At 35.1% G+C, this 6,446-nt stretch overlaps 1 long non-coding RNA gene across 1 annotated transcript; it reads left to right on the top strand.

The window, feature by feature from the left end:
• The first annotated feature begins 1,013 nt into the window (after nt 1–1,013).
• Nucleotides 1,014–2,420, top strand: LOC125232850. Its single transcript, XR_007177797.1, has 3 exons — nt 1,014–1,075; nt 1,787–1,907; nt 2,150–2,420. It is a non-coding gene; the product is annotated as an uncharacterized LOC125232850 (long non-coding RNA).
• Nucleotides 2,421–6,446: the final 4,026 nt, after the last annotated feature.

The following is a 6,446-nucleotide window of genomic DNA, read 5'->3' as shown; positions in this document are numbered from 1 at the left end:
TTTTTTTTTTTTTTTCATAATTTAATGAAATCGAACGAAAACTATCGTGTAAATTTGTCAATGCGTAGGAAATCGCGTGTGCGCATCGGTTTACAAAAGTGTGACCACATTAAAAATATATTGTAAGATTCTTTAAGGATCTAACAGACGGTCGGACCGCACTTGTAAGGGGACATGTGTTAGGCCCTATTTACAAAATACCGTTCAAAATCTACACAACTTGAATAGTTTGATGTGATTTAAGCAATAGAAAATTAAATTAACAAAATCTTTTGTATTTAAATACATCTATTGTATTAATTTTACTATAATGAAGTAGAGAAAAATGAAGTAAAGTTTTGTAAATGACAACACCGGACAATAAATTACTGAATTACTGAATATCTTTTGTCGAAAATTGTATGACCGATCAAGCGTACCAACTTAAAAACAATGATAGTTTGTGTAATGTCACCGATAGAACACCTTTTGGCGAAGATATATGTTATCTGTGGTTAAATTATTTTCTCTAATCTATGTCATGCTTACCGCTAATCCGCTTGTTCGCGAAAAAATGGCAGATCCGTTTTTGTTTTCTTTAGCTCATTATTAATTACGTGATCTACAACTAGAATTATTTAAATATTCGCTTTATTTTAATCTGCTTAAACAATACGACAGGCAATTCTGCGCCGACGCCGGTCATGAACCGTCCATATTCGCCATTTTGTCATTTAGCAAACTAAGAAAATGCAAACAAAACATTATTTGCCCTAAACACGCGTTACTTCTAAATAATTTTGTCGACAAAGTGAGCCTGTTTTATCAAATTGAACTCTGAACTGCAATTGCAATGTAATTTTCCGTTAGCGAAAGTGAGGCTACGAAATTGATATGACATTATTGTTGGGAAAAAAAAACGTGAATGCAATGGACATGTGTTTTGTTGTGTTTCTCATCAAGATAATAGAAGAATTTAGTGCTCATACTCATGATCTAATGAGCAAACAGCCCATGCAAAGGATGTCTTATCGGGCTATGCCTCAATTGATAAAGTGAACTAATTGCCTACTTCAAAAGCAGTTTTGCATGAAAGGTAAGCTTTTGTTTTATTATTTGATGTGTTTTCAAACAAGTCGTCGTTTTCGAAACCCAGCAGAACATACTTGCGAACTACAACGACTAGACCGAATATATATGGTGAAATGTTGCTTATTTCATTGTTCTGTCGTCAGATAAGTTAATGATTAGTAAATTTCCCACGTTACTTTCTGACTTTCACATTCCCTAAGAGGATCTAAATGTACGTGAAATAGGCCTAACTGTCAAAATAGATTTGTTACTTTCAATGAGGTTTATATGGTTGTTTGATTTTTCAGTCAACATCTAATTGGAACTCACAATGCCCGACACCTCCACACATCTGCCACAAATTCCATGGAAAACAATACCCACAGAAACTGAACATACCTTGGTTAAACGGTAAGCATTAAAATTATATCTTTGACTAATTTACTTGACCTAGGTCTCCTAACTGTACTTGGAACTTGTAATGTTGTTTCCGTTCCAATCAATAAAATTTCTCAAGCTTATGGGCTATGGAAAATAATATTTGTAGGACCTCAAACGAATGTCATGGCATTTAAAAATAGGCATTGAATCTTGTCCAAACTTTAATTTTGTATTTTTCAAAGATAAAACTTGACGTCTGATACTTAAATAAAATTATGTAGACTAAAAATCCAGACTTAGCATAACTATTATTCGTTTTACAATGAGTTTAAACAATGTATGTATCAATTTTCAGTATATGAAATGAATAACCATCCTCGAAGAACCTCAACTAGCTGTCGGCAACATGCAGGTTGACCGAGGAATTTGTCGGTGTGTCCTTTATGGACTGTACTCCGTCTTTGCACTATCGTCAAGTAAGTACAAATATCATTGCCACTAAAAAGCTACTTTTTAACTTAATTAACCCTACTTAGTGAGTAAAACGACTCGGCAGGAAATTTTACATTACTTAGAAAAATGGATATGGTCGTTCCTTTTTTTTTTCTGAACCATGAATGCCCTAGATAGAAAATATGCGATCTTAGTGATACTTATAACTAAGTTTTCTAAAATTAATCCCCTATTTTAACTAACCCCTTCATATCTTCAATTTCAGTTTTACTCGGGAGTCACCGCTTCAGCCCGGTCCTTCTTTCATATATCTACTGTCTTCATATAGATGAAAGGTACTATGTTATATTATAATAACACATTCTAATTATTAAATTTTAAAAGTGAGCAGCTCATGGCCTTAATATTATATCTAGAAAATTTAAGCGAAGTATGCAAGACGGCGAGGCATGAGCTACCGGGTAAAAATCAAACTTAACTGACTCATCCTCATTTTATTGGCTAAGCAAACTTCTTACTAACTTATTTATGTACTAACTCATGTAGTTATGAACTGCAAGGCAGAGGTTCTCAAACTTTTTAATATTTTTTTTTTTTTTTTTGTAAATTTTGCTGTATACTTTGTATTTTCTGACACAATATTTCTCACGGGCGTGTCTTAGTTCCAAAATTAAGGGACGCGCCCCCGTGAGTAGATAAATGAAATAATATTGAACCCTATTTGGCAGAACCTAACTCTAAAACAAAACCCTTTTCTTATTCTATAATATATGAAAATTTCTAATGTCTGACTATTTCCTTTCAGTGTACTGAGGACTCACTGATCTACACTACCAGCTCATGCTCAACGTTACTGAACAACAAAGTAATCCGACAATCAGACTGGACCCGGTCATGTTAGGTAAGTTTACATACTTAATGCGTACCACATACTACATACTTTTTCTGAACCTCAGTAAAATATGGTTTTATAATGATAATAGTGCTTATTATCTATGCCTACTTAACAGGAATATTACAAATTTCAATCAATTTTCCTGAAATTCATTAAGCAATTGTGCCAATGATCAAGCAGTGGTGGAGTTAGGGTATGGCGAGGTACGACCTCCCAGATGCCGGTAATGCTAATATTTCGTAGGATATGTTTGACATGGTTGTAATGAAGTACAGTATGTTGGCATACTCCTGACTTGTGAAATATTGTATAAAAGCTGTGTACACAATCTACCGAACATAATGATTGTATGGTTTTACACTTACTATTTTAGACTAGCCTACAGCTTATCATGTGAGGTATCGAACTCATGTCATATGGAGCTATTGAAAATCTTATTTATACATACATACTTATTTGTATTACTACAGTAAAAATGTATACCTATAGAAAGTTGAAATTCGTACAGTGCATTTAATTTATTGAAATAATTGGCAGATATAGGCTACAGTGACCGCTTACCATCAAGCGGGACATATGCTTGTTTACTACGGATGTAATATGAAAATATATGATGACTTATAAGCTAATGAACTAAATTAGTCCTAACATGATTAATACGTATAACTTAACAGACAGAAACCTGTTCTTCTCACGGCTGCACTACAGTGACAATATTTGGTACAAACAATTTGCCAAATTATTGTATGATGTATGAAATCCTGTCAGCCAAATTTTAGATTATAGAGTTACAACTGAAATGCAAACAAACCATCCATCGAAGGATGTACTTGTTATAATACCACATGCGTGTAGCTATTAGCATTCATAGAAAAATGGCGGGACGCCCCATATAATATTGTACTTCAGCGCGACAATAAATGATCGCGCCCCCATAACCATTAGACTAAAGCCTATCTTCTTGTATTACTAGGTCTTAAATCTAGGGTTTAAGTATCCTAGGATTATTTTAGGAAAATCATCTTACATCTAGACTATGATAGCGACCTACTTAATGTTCTAACTAGTAGTTATCCTGCCTATAAATGAAATTCTGTATAACAGACGCCTTCCAGGAACATACATAACATCAGAGAGTGTTCATGGACTATATAAGACAGCATCGAAGCTATCCGATCTCCAATGTAAAGCGCAAACGTGATGTATAGCTTTCAAAATAGCCCTGAAGATGGCAGAACCTGCTAAGAAAATGTACTGGGCATATAGAGAACTATTTGTTTTAACATGAAATTCTATTACTATTGTACATTGTGTACACACTTATGTTTCCAATTCCGGTCACGAGGTGGCAAACTCTTCTAAAGTGCTACAGCTCCGCGCTTCCTATTATTTTAGATACATGGGTATTTTCTATATAAGTACCTAGTATTTCCAGTACTTGCCCTGCCTATACAACAGCCATAAAACATACATTAAGACACAGAATAAATAATAGTACTACGCACAGGCGCAAAAGAACGTCAAGATGTGCCAATGCCAACAATTGCTACGTAGCAATGCAACCCGAATCGCCTATTGGGGACGATGTTTAACCACTACGACTATGAACTAATTTCCTAGAAATATTTTTTTTTTCTTAGTTTACTACGCTACTTTACTTTTATTATTTTATTTTTACAGATACCAGAGGAAGACGAAAATATAATTGATTCTGTACTGATGCATGACTTCGCTCGGAACGCGGCAAGAATTAACAATGGACGAAAATACTACAGACGTGTTTATTAACAATAAAGTTATTTTTGTTTTTATGAAATAGCGATTGAATAAAAATATTAGGTATATGAGTTTTATTTAGAGATGAAATAAGTCAGAAATACAGCACACCCACTCGTTTTCACAACAACAAATGTAGCCTGGTAAGGCTAATAAAATAAGGTTCTTAAAATTCTGATTACTTGGCACCAAAAGTAACCTTGCAACGGCTACTTCCTATTATTTATTTGTAAACCTTGGTATCCAAGATGTGTTCTACAGAGCACATCTTAGATCCTGGTCACGGCACCAAATGTAACTAAACCTCCGCTCACCTTTACTTATTTACTTACTTACTTGACTAACCAACATTATAGCTAACCCCCCTTTAAATATACCCCTTAAATTTGGCCTTGTGATCGTCTAGCGTGAATAAATAGAACCCTTCGATGTGAACCGCGATAACCTAGATCCTTTAATGAGTATCAGCTGTATTTTTGACTAATATTTAAAATTTTATTTATTTATATTTTAAAGAAGAATAAAGGTTATTGTAGCATAATAATATAGTGTTATAGAAGAGTATTTTATCAGATTTAGGCCTAGAAAGTTATATGTGAGAAAATTAATGACGTAATGAAGAAAATTTTTAGAATAGAAGTTAGTGAGTGAAACATACATGAAATAAATATTAAAAAATATTTTGTTAATCATCCACTACGCCTTATTAGTGGTCCTGATTTGGGTACGAACTTGCGATGTGGAATAGGACCCCTGACCTGATCAAACCACTTTATCAGGATCCTAAGCAAGTAAGCCTGAAGGGCTATCTATCTACGAACTAACCCCCTTTTTGTTTTGTTTCTTTTTCCCTAGCTAAACCCCCCTTTTCCCCAATACTGCTAATAGACCATAACTTCTCGATCCTTCTAATGTATCATCAAGGCTCCGAGTAGTTGCTACCACTGGGAACGAAGTAAGTAAGTCTAGTAACTCCTTGAAGCTTTTGACTTGTCATCAGTGGACGGCGCTCGCATGCCACTGGGCCCTATAACAAACCTATGCTTTTTATTCCAAAGACAGTTTGTTTCCCTAGCCAATTTGATAGAATTTACATTGAAAAACTAGTTAGCAACACTCACTGGCTCGATGCTACATGAAGAATCAGAAATTGCTACCACAATTATTAATTTCACTCAGATAAATTAAGTAATAAGAGATTTTATAAATTACCAGTTTTACCACATATTTTAAAATAGTAAACACCACATTTAAAGTCCATTTAAACCATATAAATAGTAATAGTTAAATTATTTCTCCACAAATACACGTTGACCAATTATATTCCAAGACCAATCATAATAGAACTCTACTTTTATAGAAATAGTGTGTGACTCTACCCTATTCCTATCTATTTTCCCTACTCTAGCATATCTGAAACACAGACCTTCACTTACCATAGATCTTGAGTTCAGAATATGCACAAGTGTATCCCTACTAGAGCTGTACAGTTCAGCCAGCGAAGCTGAGATAGGCAACCTATAGGCTTGTGTCGGTTAGATCCCCCCCTCTGCTCTTGCCCGCGGGCTAGGGTAGCAGAGAGTAGATCGCCCTATCCGTGTATATATCCAGTATTCTAGGACACACCAGTACCAGCCACATGAGAGACCCAGCTGCGATCAACTTTACTTAGATGTGGTTCGATCACAACCGAAATCCCCAGCGACCAACGCCAGCATGGACTAGAGCACCGAGTAAATAAATATATATAAATATAGGACCCCAGCCTCAAATACTGCCGACTTCAGTGAGCAAGGATTACTCCTAATGTCTTTCGTCAATCGTGAAAGTCCTCACTTCCATCTAACAGTTGGACTCTTTGAGACCGGTGAGAAAGTACGCCTTTTGTAAG

Source organism: Leguminivora glycinivorella, chromosome 13 (genome assembly GCF_023078275.1).
Source record: "Leguminivora glycinivorella isolate SPB_JAAS2020 chromosome 13, LegGlyc_1.1, whole genome shotgun sequence".
Lineage (NCBI taxonomy): Eukaryota > Metazoa > Arthropoda > Insecta > Lepidoptera > Tortricidae > Leguminivora > Leguminivora glycinivorella.
Note: the sequence above shows the minus strand (reverse complement) of the source record. Positions and strands in the feature narration are given on the sequence as shown.